Genomic DNA, 16,138 nt, shown 5'->3' on the forward strand with positions numbered 1-16,138 from the left:
GAATATTTCCATCGCTGTCCACCCTTTTCTCCATCGGCCACATAGCCATTTTTTCGTACAGCAAGGGCTTAACCAGATCCTGTTCATATTCTTGTAAGAGAAACGCTTGATTCCTCTGTGCCGAGACTCATTCTAAGCTCTGGAAAGTACTACATGAGGAGACAGTGTTCTTGCTCTGGAGAAGGACCAGCGTCGTAAGACAAAGCCTCAGTTAGAACACAGCGAGGTGGGGCGGGCAGGGAATCCGGTGGGCACCCAGAGGCCCAGGAACTGGCCCCAGACATCCAGGGACGACCCCTTTCCTGGGGGGTTATGAATGTGTGTGTGCCGCGGGCGTGGGTAGTTCCCGCCGGGGGCCCTCTGTGAGGGGAGGGACCCGGGATGCCGCGGCAGCCTCCAGGCTGGATGACGCAGACTCTAAGAGGGGACAGTTCAGTCTGAGACACACATGCCACCACCTCAGTGCCGTGGCTTCGCGGGCACCAACCCACGCTGGCTCTGGGCATGACCACCCCTGCCATCGCTGTGGGCTCTCTCGGAGGCCGGGCACCCGAGGCGTTCTGGGAAGGTGTGCTGCGGCATTTCAGGGTTTGGGCAACACTGAGTTGCGGGCTAAACCCCCAAGGGATCAAGGCAACGGCCATGGTGCAAAACTGAGTTTGGCCACCTTGGGCAGCTACTCCGTCTCTCCCTGCCTCAGTTTCCCCACTGTCAAATGGGGATGGCCGTGATATCTGCTGCATGGGCTTTTCATGAGGATTAACTGAGACAAATTACACAACACACTTTATGCATGTACCTGCTGTCTAGGAAGCACCCAGGGGGCTTTGGCTACTGTTGTCCTGATGCCCCTTTCTAATGGATTTTACCAGGGAAAATCATCATCTCTGCTACAGGTGAACTCTCTGGGGACATAGTTTCCATGTCTGTAAGCAGTGGGATCTCTCTTTTGCTACTTGTTTCCTTATGCAGGTCAGAATCAGAACGTGCAGGAAGGGGGCACCTGGGGGGTCAGTCGGTTAAGCGTCCAACTTCAGCTCAGGTCATGATCTCGTGGTTTGTGAGTTCAAGCCCTGTGTTGGGCTCTGTGCTGACAGCTTAGAGCCTGGAGCCTGCTTTGGATTCTGTCTCTCCCTCTCTCTCTCTACCCCTCCCCTGCTCACCTCTGTCTCTCTGTCTGTCTGTCTCTCAAAAATAAATAAACATTAAAAAATTAAAAAAAACAAGAATATGCAGGAAGGATCACCACAGAAATTTAATTGCCATTGTACGTACTTATCTGGCATTGGGTAATTGCTCTTTGAGACCGCCGGGTGAGGCTGTTGGGATGCGGTCACCATCACTGTTAAGCCCTTGTGTGTGGCTATTGACAAGTAACAGTCACAGAACTCCAGATATAAGCCAGCGCAGATTCAGTGATAGGAGCTGCCCCAGGGGCCCCGTGTGTCTTGCTTACTCATAAAAGGAGATTCGGCTCATCACCGGCTCTTTCCAGTGTTTTCCTTCATGAAATGAAGTCACGGCCACCAGCAACTCTTCCCTGAGAAATGGAACCCACCGTCGGACCTCTGTTAACCATCAGTGACTTTGGGCCCGAGAAACATGCCACCAACTTTGAGGCGGAATGTAATTTTGATCCCAGTCCTGCCCAGTTTCCCCAGACCAGCTCTCCCAGTGAGAATCCCACCGTCAGGGGCCGGTCAGATGGATGTCGGGCAAGGCAGGTATTAGGTCCAGGATTGGCCTCTGCTGTTTCCTAAGGAGTGTCTAGACTAGGGAGCCCCTTGACTGCTGTGTGTGTGTGTCAGATCATGGACGTCCTCATCAAATCAATGACAAAGGACTATTGTTGGGAAGCAGTGTGAGCCATTAGCCACTCCGGCTGGTCCTGGTAACCACGCACAGGCTGCCCACGCTGGAAGACACAGGCATGAGCGGATGGGGAGTACAGAGCCTTGGACCTCGCACGCTGGTCTCAGGAATGTGCTGGGCAGAGTTAGGCCCGGGCTCTGATGGACACTCCTATTCACGGTGCGTTTATATCTGGGTCTCGTGCCTTGGCGACCAGTCCTGGAAATAGCAGGGGTGCACCAGGAAGGTTCCAGAAGCTCTGTCTGCAAATGGTCACAGATTGATGAGATTGGAGAGGAAGAAGCTGCCCCATGGAGCCAGACAGGGTGGGGACGTGGCTCAAACCAGGAGTTGGTGCCTGGGAAGCATCTGGGAGTGACGGCTCTAGCCAGGCTGAGGATCAGATCCCAAGTCCACGGCCAGTGTCGGTGTGGCAAATGTCAATGGCTGACGAGTGGACACCAGCCTCCTGGAAGAGGAGTCGGAGCCGGAAGCTGGCGGGCAAACGTGGCGGTGGGGCTGGGCACGTGGACAGAAACCGAGCACAGTCTGACGGAGTCGCAGCCCGCGTGCTCCAGGCTGCCTCTCAGGGACCAGGTTGGCCTTCCAGGCACCTATGGCATCTGATGTGCACGAGGGTCTCAGCACACCTGGTGTTGCCCTTGTGGAGTTTTGCCGACACTCATTCATTCACTCACTCATCGGTGTTACCTGAGCGCTGCTATTTGCCACACACTGTTCTGGGCACCGTGAGGCCTCCTGGTCCTAACGCGAGGCTTGGTCGGCGTCCTCAAGGCTACTTACATCTAGCAGGGAAGATTCGATGCACTTACTCATATACACAGGTGAAGCCGAATTAGGGAGTTTCGAACGTGGGCTCAGAAATGACTGCAGAGCGAAGGCCGTTGGTGGCTGGGGACACTTCTGCAGCTGCTGCCTGGAAGGACAGGAAGGAGTGAACGGTTTCTCTTTATTTTAAAACACACACACAAAGCAGGGTCTAAAACACATACACCCAGAGTATTGGCTTCCTCTGGCTCCTGCAAAACCAATCACCACAAACTAGGAGGCTTAAAACCAGAGAAGTCAAGGTGCGAGCAGGGCCGCCCTCCCTCGGAGGCTCCAGGGTGGGATCCGTGTCCCCAGCCTCAGCCTCCGCCTCTTCAAGCCACCTGGTCTCTCTGTCTTCTCTTCTGGCTCCTCTGGAGACATTTGTCATTGCCTTTAGGGCTCACCTGGTTAATCAGGAAGATCTCCTCTCGAGAGCCTGTTTATTTACATCTGCGAAGACCCTTTTTCCGAGTAAGGTCACATTCCCAGGTCCTGGGTGTTAGGACTTGGGCATAGCTCTTCTGGAGGGTGGGGGCAGTTCACCATTTAACCTGCTATACCCAGTTAAGAAAATAACGGCGAAGCAGAACACAAGCAGGGTCAAGTCAGAATGTTCTGGAACCTTAGAGGTTCTCGGTGTGGGGTAGCCAACTGTCTGTCTGCCAAGACCATCCTGGTGTGAGTGCTGAAATTCCCAACTCCCAGGACCTTCCCAGTCCTTAGACATTGGGAAAGTCGGTCATCCTGTTGCCCCCGCATTTCCCAACCTGGTTACCTCCCCTCTCTCCAGCTCCCCGCCTGGGAAACACTATCCTGAAATTGAACTTGACCCCTGGTTTTCCCTAGTGTCATGTCACTCGCATGGGTACTGCCTAATCATTTGTTTCTCTCTTCTTGAAGTTAAGAAATGTGATTATACAGTCTGGAGGTTGTTTATTTCTCCGCTTGACTTTGTGATGTTTTATTTCTATGTATGTATGTATGTATGTATGTATGTATATTTTGAGGTGGGGAGGGGCAAAGAGAGGGAGAGACAGAGAGACATCGTAAGCAGGCCCCGTGCTCAGCACAGAGCCTGACTCAGGGCTCAATCCATGAGATCAGGACCTGAGCTGAAATCAAGTCGGACACCCGACCAACAGAGCCCCCCACGTGCCCCGCTGACATTGTGACTTTGAGGTTTGTCTACATCCACGCACATGGCTAGTTTGTTCCTCCCGCTGTGCAATACTCTGTGGTCTGTGTATACCAGTCACTGTTGGTGGGAGCGTCGGGTCATTTGGGGCCCCGGTGAGCCGCGATCCTGCCATTCTGGCGTCCTTCTGCCGCATGGGCAGCAGTTTCTCAAGGATGTACCCCTACGGCCCCCTTTCTGTGGGGCTTTGATTGGGACACGTACAAGTTGGAGGTGATGCCAGGCTTCCTGCAAAGTGGATTCCGCTGTTCGCACTCTGCCCCCAGGGTCGCGGCTTTGGTGGGCCTGCACCCCCCTCATCCCAGGGATGTCCCACATGTCCATTCCCTCTCAGAGACAGGATGCTTCTAGGGTCATAATATGTTTCGATATCTGGTCAAGGAAGTGCTCCTACCCCTGCTAGCACGTTATCATTTTCCAGGAGTGTTTTCAAAATCCTTAGTTGTCGATTCTTCAGTGTGCAGTTTAGAATAATCCTCAAGTTCCATATTACGAATGAATGTGTTGGGATTTTGGTTGGACTCGTATGGAATTTGTAGATCAATTTGAAGAGAGATGATCATGTGGGGACCTTGAGGTTTTCTACGGCCCTGGTTAGTATCTCTGCTTCTCTACATCATCTTCACCGCTTCCCAGTCCAGTTTTCTGGTTTTCTGCACGAGAGGCTTGTGAACATTTTATTGCATTTATTCTTAATACGTTGTGTTTTCGTTGCCCTCATCCGCGACACTGTGGTGGTCTGGATTGTTTGACGCTTGTCCCTTTGAGAGGTGGAGCTGGGTTGTCTTCCCCGGGAGAGTGGGCTGAACTTCTTCATTTGTTTCACCGACCAGGTGAATGCTGGAGGGACACGTGTGGCTCCAGGGTGCGGGGCTGTGCTGCATGCTCACTGCCAGGAGGCGAAGAGTTCCAGATCCCCCCACACGTCCACCGACTCCCCGGCTGGAGTGTGCACTGTGGGACTCCCCCTCGCCTCCTGTGTGCTCCCCGGGGACGGAGGGGTGCTGCTGGGAGCTGGTCAGAGTCCTGGCTTCCCGCCGGGTCTGCGCTGACACCCCAGCAGGGGTGGAGGTGCCTTGTCACTGCCCAGTACAGGTGGATGTCCGGGCTCCCCCAGGCCTTTGCTGGCTGGGTTGGGGTGCGGCCAGTTTTCCCGATGGCTGGGGGAAAGCTGTTGTTGTCTGTAAGCTTTCTGTCTTTGTTAAAAAAAAAATGTTTACGTATTGGGGCGGTCAGTTGAGTGTCTGACATCAGTTCAGATCACGATCTCGCCATTTGTGGGTTCAAGCCCCGCATCAGACTCTGTACTGCTTGGGATTCATTCTCTCCCTCTCTCTCTGCCTCTCCCCTGCTCACACTCTCTCTTAAAATAAATTAATAAACTTAAAACAATTTTTTTAAATAAACAAAAGTAGGGGTACCTGGGTGGCCCAGGTAGTTAAGCGTCTAACGTCCGCTCAGGTCATGATCTCTGGTTCATGAGTTCGAGCCCTACGTCAGGTTCTGTGCCGACAGCTCAGAGCCTGGAGCCTGCTTCAGATTCTGTGTCTCCCTCTCTCTCTGCCCCTCCTCTGCTTGCACTCTATCTCTCTCTCTCTCAAAAATAAATAAACACAAAAAATTTTTTAAAAATGTTTATTTTTGTTTGAGAGAGAGCATGAGCAGGGGAGGGGCAGAGGGGGGAGAGAGAGAGAGAGAGAGAGAGAGAGAGAGAGAGAGAGAGATTTAGAGAGAGAGAGAATCCACACTGTCAGCGCAGAGCCTGATGTGGGGCTCGAACTCCTGAACCGTGAGATCATGACCTGAGCTGAAATCGGACGCTTGCCTGATGGAGGCCACCGCACCCACCCCACCCCCGTGCCCCTGTAAGCCTTCTGTCTTGATGGGGCTCCTTCCTCGTCCTGTTGTCCGGCCTCCTGTCAGCTCCTGCTGCTGTTTGCCGCTGGTGGGCTCGGTCCGCTTCACAGCCGGGCGTGTGCAGCAGAAAGGAAGCCCAGAGGCCTCCTCCGGGTCCCTGTCTGTGTGCCTTCTCTCCACCCTCCAGAATCTTCCGATGTTCCTTGACGATAGCGTCAGGGGCTTTGTGACCCCGAGCAGGAGGAATGGCACATGTGCTCCATCTTTCTGGATGTGGAGACCAGAGTTTTTAATTTCAGTCATCATATTTTTCATCCACAGAAATTCTATTATTCAACTCTGCTCTTTGCTCCCATGTTTCCCTTCTATTTCTTTAAAACATCAATCACAATAGGCTTTTCCCGCCTGCTTCTGTTGCTTTTGCTGCTTCTCACTCATGGCAGTTTATTTCCTGACTTGGAGATCAGCTGCTCCCTTCCTTGAATTCTGTGGGATTCTCTGAGAGGTGTGTTGAGATTGATTTCCTCCAGAGGAGCTCCACATCTGCCTCCTCCCTCTGACCCGGGCACCGCCAGGCACCTAGCTCCACGTCCGCCTCCTCCCTCTGACCCGGGCGCCGCCAGGCACCCGGCTCCACGTCCACCTCCTCCCTCTGATCCGGGCGCCGCCAGGCACCCGGCTCCACGTCCGCCTCCTCCCTCTGACCCGGGCGCCGCCAGGCACCCAGCTCCACGACTGCCTCCTCCCTCTGACCCGGGTATTGCCGCCAGGCACCAACATAATTTAAATGTCTTGCTTGACATTTCTGGATTAAAAACAGTGTGAATTCAGACAGTGGACCCGCACAAGGACGGGGTGTGGTGTTCAGGGCAGTGTTTCCTCCTTCCCCTGTGTTAGGGTGAGAGGATACAAGACCTCTGCAGTCCCATCTTTAGGCGGGAGACTCCATTAGATTCCCTACCTGGAGCGGTCCTTGGGTTCATGTTCAGACATTGTTGATCTTCTGCCCCATTTTAATAGTTTTCCATTCTGGTGTCTGTCCTGCCACCGTGGCACTGGGAAGGGGATGGTGGGCGAGGCTTTCTTTGGTGGGAGTCTGAGGCAGGCTTTTTAGGCAGCGGGGCTGTCCAGGGAAGGCACAGAGGGCTGCACATGGGGGCCAGGCGGGGTGGATCGTGCAGGGCAGGGCCAGGGCAGCGGGGCAACCTCGTCAGGGCTGTTCTGAGATGAGGGCCTTGGAAGCAAGGCTGGGGACTCTGCCGCTATTTTATGGGAAATGATCATCATAAGATATGGGGAAGGTCTTGGGCGGGGGGGGGTCGTGTAGGGCAGAGGCGAGTGGGGAAGAGCAGGGGTGGAGGGGGTGACCTAAGTGGGAGCAGGTGAGGTGCTGAGAGCACAGGTGGGAGGGCACAGGTGTGGAGCAGACGCAGGAATGACGGGGCTCTGCATGCGGTGAAGTGTTGTGGCCAAGTTGCTGGTGCGGAGGCTTCGAGAGTCCAACAAACATCCAGGAGAGGTGTCATCACCTCCCCCACGGGGGAGGGAGGCCAGGAGGAGACTTCAGGAGGGACTGAGCCAGAGGCATCCTTTGGGATGTGCCCCTGGGGTTTCCCCAAGCTGGTGGGGATGTTCCAGAGCTGGGGAGTACAGCCCAGAATGGCTTTCCCATGTCTATGAAGTGTTGGGACCCAGCGCCCTAGTCTGCAAGGGGGAGTGCCTTCCCCAGGACCGTGTGGTGAGGCCTGCAGACCCTCTCCTCCAGCCTTCTGGATGTCACCTCCTGTGCCTGCACCTGCCTCTGTGGGAGGGCAGGCTGGCATTCTGTTCCTCCAGCTGGTGATCCAGGAAGTTATGTCAGCTGGTGCCTGCCAAGATTTGGTCAGGAATGCTGCCTGACTGCCTTTGGTGGACCTCGGCTCCCGTGTTCCTCTTGGCTTTCCTGTCTCCATCGAGGGAAAGCTCCCCACCGTGAAACCCGAGTTCTCCCTCTACAGGGTGTCAGGAAACCAGAGGCCCAGTGAGGCCGGGAGTGGGCGGCGTCCCCAGGAGTGGGGCCTGGTCCTCATGTGGTGGGGTTTCTCTCTCTGCAGTCCCGGGCAAGGGAGAGAGCTTTGGGCAGGACCAGGCAGCCTCCTATGGAGCCACGACCCTCTCCAGGTGGTCTCACTGCTGGGGCCTCTTGGATGGGGGGGGCTTCTCCCCGTGTCCTCGGTGCCCATTATGTTGACCCAGCAGGAAGCCTTCATAACTGCCGGACAGAAGACTGGTCTCCGTATAGAAGGAGGGGCGACACTTTCGGAAAGCACGTCTGACCTTCCTGGGACCGACCGCATCCTGTCTGTGATTCCAGCTAATTCAGCTCCTGACCGTCTGCATGTGTCGTCCACTGGGGCCACGCGGGTGTCTGCTCCCCGCCTGTCTGTCTGTGTGGTGAGGGCCCAGCTGTGACCGCGGCAGCTGCCTGTGCCCACGGCAACTGGCCACGATGGGCCCCGTGTGGCACACGGCGGACCACTCGGTTTACTGTGACTGTGAGTGTCTGGGAAACATTTCATGATAATGGATCGTCCCCAAAGTTGGTGATGAAATAGGCTTCTCACTCTCTATGAAATGGTGGAAAAATCACTCGGATGTTGTGGCAAAAACAGTACTTTCTGCCCGAGAGAGGAAGCTGTTTGTTCCTTTTCCCCAGGAACGTCAACATGAAATCTCTTCCTCTGTGTTCCAGAATCTTGCGCTCGCAGGGGAAGACAAGAGAGTAGGAATAAAGTTTTGTATTTTTTTCTATAATTGTGCTTATTTAGTGCTGAGAAATATTTACATCGGGTAGTAATGCGTGAATTCCTGGTGCGAACCACTGGACTCGAGGGCATGTTTCCTTGTTGTCTGTCATTCCCATACCCTCTCGGCCTCTCTAATCCCTTCTGCCACCAGCAGTGTGCTGTTGGAAGGTAAACTGAGGCACAGTACAGCTTTTCAAGGGTTTTTTTGAGCAAACATTGATTCAAACTGGCAAGTGCCAAACTGAAAGTGGATGGGAGCGCCCCTCCCCCAAAAGGAGCTGGGGAGGGTTGTCTGTAGAGAAGTGGGGAAACAAAGCAAAGGAAAAGGTTTGACCATGGTTGAAGCGGCTGCCTGCTCGGCTGTGTGTTGTGACTGGGACGATAGAGAGGCACGTGTACCCGAAAGGGGAACGCTATTGTGGGAATTGGCTCACTCTGTAACGGAGGCCGAGAAGCCCCCTGATCTGCCCTCTGCCAGCTGGAGAGCCAGGAAAGCTGACGGTGTGGTTCCGTCCGAGTCTGGAGGCCTGAGAGCCAGGGGAGCCAGTGCTGTGAGTCTAGTCTGAATCCAAAGGCGGAGAGTCAGGGGCGCTGATGCCCAAGTGCAGGGGAAGAGGGATGCCCCAGCTCAGAGGAGAGGAGCCCGTTTGAACCTCCTCCCACTTGTTCTAGGCCCACCCTCGACGTGCTGGATAATACGCTGTGGAGAGCATATTCTTTCCTTGGTCTATTCAATCAAGTGCTAGTCTCTTCCAGAAACACCCCCAGAAACTCTGTTTTGCCAGCAATCTGGGCATCCCTTAGCTCAATCAAGGCGACACATAAAATTAACCATCACAGATGGGAACCTCCTGAGCAGTATATGTCACATTGCGGTGTGTGTGTGTGGGCGGGGGGAGGTCGTCAGTCAAGTACAGATTCCCAGGCCCCCCGTGGATGCCACAGAATGAGGACTCTGGGAGGTGGGTACTCGGATGCATGGTGCTCACCAGCACTCAGGAGATTCTAGTACACTGAGGTCTCGGGTCCCGAGCCTTAAGCAGGCTGCCGGTCCTCCCCCCGGCAGTGGGGAGTGGAGGCTGGTCCCGGTGCTGAGCCTGGCTGGGCCACAGGCAGGTGCAACACTGCTGAGCCAGGTCACGGAGAGCCGCGAGCTGGAATCATCTGTGGGAGCTTTGAAAAGCTACAGATGGCTGGGCTCCACCCCAGAGATGTGGGATTGGTTGGTCTGGGAAGGGCCCTGTAAAGCTTTCCCCCGGGCTATTGATGGGTGGCCGTGTCAAGAACTCCACGTTGGGGCATCAGATTTTGGGGGCCCGTACTACAGTGCTCACCGTTGCAGGATTCACTCTTCCTTTGGGGTGCCTTCGAGACAGGAAATATCCCTGTCCCCTGGAAATCAGGCTTGGCCACGTGACCGGTTCTGGCCAATGTGTTGCCGGAAGTGATGTTGCTCCCGGGGGAGGGAGGTGCGGGTACAGGTGCAGGTGGGAGCGGCCCGTGCCGTTCCATGAGCACCGTGGACGTGCGCTGTGGGCGAGAGACCGACTGGCTATTTGCACTCGCTGAGGTCTTGAGCTGGTTCGTAACTGTTTTCTACCCTGGCTTCTCCTGGTAGACACATCTGGTTTTATAAACAGGTACTAAAACTAAAGAGTTCTGTGTCATAAGTGCCTTCTTCGTTACCTTAATAGAACAGGTCAACTGCGTTTTCTTGTTTTTAGTTTTTCCTCCTGTTCTGTTTTTAAAATGTCACCCATTGATAGATGAAGCCAGCCTTTGATGCTGAAATATTTTCCATTGTCAAGGCAGCGCGCTGTAAAACGTATTCAGTTCAGGGAACTTGGTTATTTAGTTTGTCCCTAGGAAACGAGTGTGATGTCAGGCAAAAAGATCCAAAATGATTAGAGCAAGTGGTGGTCTTCTCTCACGGAGAAAAATGCCTCCAGAAAATTGATTGATCCTTGAGCGATATGCATGCTGGCACTCTGTTCTCTTGGCTTTCACCAAGGGAAATCTCAAGTTAGGGAGAAGGAAGAAAATACACCACTTACTTTAAAATGCATTTTTTTTTCCAGGGGAAAATTTAGCAGCTGTGATGGTTACTCAGCTTTTGTGTGAGAGCTTTTTTCTCAACATATAATACATTAGACTCTACCGTAAGCTTCCTGCCAAGGTGAGGGCTTGCATTAAGCAAGCGATGGTTCCTACTTGATTTAATTCTTGAGCAGAGTGATGGCCGGGCTTAGAGAAGGAACAGGAGGATAATAGAGGTGAATTTATTGAGTTCAAGTGTCCCGACATTTGCATTTTGTGAAATTTCTGTTCGTGCTTCAGGGAGAAATAATTTTAAAATACTAGTGAGAGGAAGCAGCCTTTAGAAAAATTCAATACATACCTTAAAGTTATTTTTCTAGCTCTGAACTGCTATTTAGGGTTGAGTTATCATATGACTCTTTTTGGAAAGCTGAAATTCAGTTGACAAGGGGCAATTTGATTTTTCTGGAATGTTTTATATGAAGGGAGGACTCTTGTAGATACCCAAACCGCTGAGAATATAGGACGGGAGACTGCTGATAATGACTTGCTCTTCCTGTAGCACCTCTGGAGGGGCCTTCCGCATCCAGGGCAGCGTGGGTCCTCAGAGTGGGAGGGGACGAGGGGGCAGGGAGCTCTGGCCCTTTGTGTGTGTTGTCTGACGCAGCCCAGCAGGTGACTTCATCCCCAGGAAAGCTTGGAAAGCAGAGAGAGCTATTTAAAAAAACAAAACATTTTTTTTTACTATTTATTTACTTTTTTTTTTTTGAGAGAGAGAGAGACAGAGCACAAGCAGGGGAGGGGCAGAGAGAGAGACACACACAGAATCAGAAGCAGGTTCCAGGCTCTGAGCTGTCAGCACAGAGCTCAACGCGGGGCTCGAAGTCGTGAACCGCTAGATCATGACCTGAGCCGAAGTCAGCTGCTTAACCAACTGAGCCACCCAGGCGCCCCACAGAGAGCTATTTTCGACGAGATTCCTGGGATGATGCTCACAAGGACATAATACACCAATGAAGGGGTGTGATTTTTCAAATCAACACCGTTGTAAGGACGTGCGGGCACACTCACCCAGGAGGACACTGACCTCCCTGGGAGCAGGTTTGGGTCGTGGACACTAGACTGGCCATTGCCACCCGAAAACTCGGAAACTCCTGTGGGACTGCCTGCCTCTCTTCCCCCTGGGACCATGCTCGCTGGAGAGGAGCGGGTGGGTCGTACGTCAGAGGGAAGCACAACTGCTCAGATGCTCGCTCGTCCTGGGGGAAGGCTGGAGCCACGCTGAGGATGTGACTGCCTCTGGCTGGCTTCCCGTGTGGGCGCCAGCCTGGCCTCGTGGTACAGTGTGGACTCTCTGGGCCCCGGGAGCCTCAGATGAAATCCTGCTCTCCTCCCGGGCCGTGCTCATCCCTGGCGGCTTTGAGCAAGGTGCCCTTGTGGAGGCCGGGGGCCAGTAATCAGGGCGGCTTTGCATCTCTGTGGGGTTAGCAAGGAGCTTCCTCCCGTGGTCCCCCTCCTCCCACTCAAGGGGAAGATGGAGGGGAGGATCCCAGAGGACAGAGCTGGGAAAACGGGGGAGGCGATGATGCAGCGGCGTAAGTCTGTCCAGACCACAGCCTGTTGGCTATCTTTCGGCCAGTCTGTGAGCTCAGCTCTGCGGGAGCCCCTGGGGCGGCACCTGTGTCACGGCCTCACCTTACAGTCCTGAGACATCGGTCTCGCCCTTAGCAGGTGGGTTTCTAAGACCTCAGAGCCCCCTCTCCTGTGAAGTTGAGCACCACCCGCTGTGCGCAGCGCTGCCCGATGCCCCTCGTCCTCGTCACTCGTCCCCGTGTGCCGTTTGGCCGGGAGCCAAGCAGTTACCCTGACCGTGGAAAAGCATTGCTCTCTGACCCTAGTGGGCAAAATTCCTTCCAAAATAGTTTTCTAAGGGCTTTTCAAAAATGGGACATTGTAGTAAGGGTTGCTCTCCTCTTAAGTGGCTGTGTCATTGTATTGGTCACACTGTGGGCTGATGTTGGAGAATGAAAAACACACAAGCGGTTGGTTAAATCAAGGCTCCTGTGTCGATTATTGCAACATTCAGTTTCGATGCAGCGTTTATTCTTTTATTAGAACAGCGACACCGTTTGCTCTCTGCCGAGGGCAGCACATGGCAGGTGGTGAAGTCACGGCCCACGGTGGACACAGCTGCATTGGAACTGTTAGCAATTCGAACAGCAGGGCTCCCTTGAACCCCAAGAGTTACATGTGTCCGCATAACTGTGGGTGTTTTGCCCAGAGCAGAGATGAAACCAGGGTGGAATTTCCCATGTGATCGCTCAGGCCACCACGGGTCAGGGATATGAGGACAGAGACGTTGTGGGCAGTAGTGAGACAGCTCAGGAGGGCAAAAGCCACAGGTTGGAAGTACCCGGGGCCTGGCGGGGTTCTGGACCCTTCCTGAAGGTGGGCTCCTTTGCGTGTTGGGAGCAGTTGACTCTGTTTGTTGGGGGGAGGCCGGGACGTGGCTGCCGTCCCTTCCAGGTCCCCCGTGGCCTGCAGGCGTCACCCAGAAGGCAGTCATACTGCTGCTCCATTGTCACAAGAGCTGGGGGGACCAGCAGTTGTCAAGGTAATCAGCCACCGTGCTCATGTACGTGGGAAGTTTATAAAACTCATTTCCGAATTGTTCGTTTGGGTGAAGACGTTGGGCTTGACTCTGTCTCAGTTTATGGCATCTTGCGGAAAACTTGAAATGGGATTTTTCGAGATGGCCTTGATGGTTTCCTTGCTAACGTCATTGTCCCCATTCACTGGTATTGCCTGCTTTTTGGGACTCAGTCGTTCTAGCTCTGTCCCGACTGGGAGGCTGGGAACAGGCCTCTTGTGTGCTGAAACGGGTCCCCGCTGGTCCAGTACCGGCTCCTCGGCACCTGGGTTTGCGTTCAAGGTGGGGGAGGGGGGGCGCTGTGGCAGAACCGTGGGGCAAGGAGCCACAGAGATGTCAGCACCAGAGTGACCCTTCGCTGGCTCTCTTCCTGCTGCCTGCTGGTCCCGGCCCCCTCCTGGGGCTCCTCCTCCTTTGAGGATAATAGATGAAAAGGATACTCTGGGAGCCCTGATCCTGGGAGCACGTGGTTTCATGACTGGAGGGGTTTGCATCACCCTCCTGAGAGTATTCTTAGAATTAAACCCACATAAATATGGTTTTATTGTTCTCAAGCAGTGTAACTACTGAACTCTGCAGTGGTATATCTGTAATCCAGTTTCAGTATATTTAGAAAAGTATCCTTCTTATTAATGTGCATTTTTACTGTTCTGGTTAGAGGCTGCTCATCAAACACCTTCCCCGCTGCGTTCTGGATCTTTCCCTCTGGCACACGCATACGGTCAAGTCTGTTAAGTTCACGTTGCCATCTACATGATCGTTCTAGGGCCTGTGGCTTTTCAAAAATGTTGAACTGTTTCCCAGTCAACTAGTAGAGTGTGGTGGTTAGGAGAGGAGACTCTGAGGTCAGATTTTGCAGGTTCCCTCCTCCCGCTTTCCAGCTGTGATCCACGGCCTTGGCGGTTCTCCTCTGCCCATCGTGCTAACGACTCATAAACTGAGCTTACAACAGTGCTCCCAACTCAAAGCCTTATTGTGGGGACTAAGTACTTAGGCCAGTGTCGAGCATAGTAAGAATTTGGTAGCAAATCTTGGACATGATGATGTAGGTCCAAAGTCCCCCGTGATACTTTCTGTCTATATTGGCACCTGAAAATTCAACATAATTGGAGATGAACCAAGTGTCCGTGGAAGTGATAATGACCAAGTTTCCACGCCTGGTAGTGGGCGGTGGGCCAGGTGTGGACCAGCCCTCCCACTGATAACAGCCGCAGGAGCTGGAGAAGGAATCTACAAGTTCTGTTTGGAAACTCGGGGGAACTGTGGGCTTCTCAGGGAGGGCAGACCTGGGAGTCTGAGGGTCACTGGGGTGGATCTTACCCTGGCGGTGTTTGCAGTTTCTGGAAGTGGTGGCTCAGAGGCTGAGGAGACCAGCAAGTTTTCAGCAGGTGCTGGGGGCTGAGAAGCCAAAACGTAGAGTCAGAGTTTGGTAACTCCAGGGGCCGGTTGTGATCTCCAGGACAGGCATGGAAAGAGTTGCAGATGCCTGTGTAAGCATCAAGCTAGCAGAGGTAACAAATAGAGTAATAGAAATATTTAAGGAGTCTGAAAGTTGGCAAGAAAGGGATACAGGAACATAGAGGAGGAAGGACAGAGAGAAGGCAGATCGTAAGATTGTGCATTCATTTCAAAGGTGTCAGCAACGCCTGGGTTTGGGCTTTGGGACTTCAGAAATTTACAACTCAAGAAAGAGAATAAGCTGGAAATAGAAGAGTGCACACAGACAAGCTTTCGATCCCTCAACCCCGATTGGATTAAGGTGAGTATTAGTGACCCTCGTTTAGCCACCAAAAAGAATAAAAGTATGTACTCTCTGGAGGAGAATACACTGTCGAAATCGTCAAATCACATGTACTATTTTCATATACAAAGTTCTAAATTTCCTAAGACACACACCCACACAGAGTAGCTAGCATAGGAGGAGATGAGGTGTAATGAAAAATCAAGGGGCGCCTGGGTCGCTCAGTCTGGTAAGCGTCTGACTCTTGATCCCAGCTCAGATCATGATCTCGCAGTTTGTGAGTTCGAGCCTTTTACTGGGCTCTGTGCTGACAGTGTGGAGCTTGACTGGGATTCTCTCTCTCTCCCTCTCTCTCTGCTGCTGGTCTGCTCACGTGTGTGCGGGCTCTTTTTCCCTCAAAATAAAGAAATAACCTTAAAAATAATTAAAAAATCAAAAGAATAAGCACATGGCACAGTCATGACATCCAGGAAATGGAACTTACCAAACATGAAATTATAGAGTTATCCGTCACAGAATTTAAGATAGCTATGCTCAGTGTGTTCGTGAGATGAGATTGAGAAATTTGACAAAATATCGGGAATGATACAAATAAGAAAATGGTAATTCTAGAACTAGAAAGCCCAATGCTGAGCTGAACTGTGCAGGGGTCGAGTTTAATAACCCTCCAGACCAGGGAAGAGGGAGTCAGGAACTCTGAAGGGAGGTGAGAAGGCCACATCACAATCGAGTGACCCAGAGACAAAAGGATCGGAAAAAAATAAGCCACAAAGCCGTCAAATATTAGGATGTAGGATGAGCTCTATTAGATACACAGGGAAAGATGATTGAATACTGGCAGTTCCTTGGGGTGGAACTCGTGACATTAAGTTGGGGCTCACTGGGAGAGATGTGAGGATACCAAGAGACCCTAAATGCCAAATTCAGGAGTGCTCGGAAACTTAGGATAAGATATAAAGAAAACTGCTCTCCACGTTATAGCAAAACTGAAAGCCCAGGCTAAGAAAACCTTAAGAGGAGCCAAAAAGTAAGCAAAAAGCAAACAAACAAAACAAAAACCCCCCACATAGGACTTTGAGAGAAGCAACAAAGTTTGACAGCTGGCTTTTCAACGGAACTACGAGGCTCCAGCAGTAGCCGCACGCCGGTTTGAGGCGCGAGGGAAAAAGCTGAGTCCCTAGTGTCCTGTG

The 16,138-nt window shown here is 52.8% G+C and overlaps 1 protein-coding gene and 1 long non-coding RNA gene across 4 annotated transcripts in view; one reads left to right on the forward strand and one right to left on the reverse strand.

Moving 5' to 3' along the window:
* Positions 1–16,138, forward strand: part of LOC109492789 — a 408,688-nt gene that overhangs the window by 244,024 nt on the left and 148,526 nt on the right. The gene's annotated exons all lie outside the window — the stretch shown is intronic.
* On the reverse strand, positions 1,232–3,446 carry LOC123380956. Its single transcript, XR_006587432.1, has 2 exons — positions 3,087–3,446; positions 1,232–2,788 (listed from the first exon to the last, which is right to left on the reverse strand). It is a non-coding gene; the product is annotated as an uncharacterized LOC123380956 (long non-coding RNA).

The sequence above is a fragment of the Felis catus genome, chromosome D2 (genome assembly GCF_018350175.1).
Source record: "Felis catus isolate Fca126 chromosome D2, F.catus_Fca126_mat1.0, whole genome shotgun sequence".
Taxonomy (NCBI): domain Eukaryota; kingdom Metazoa; phylum Chordata; class Mammalia; order Carnivora; family Felidae; genus Felis; species Felis catus.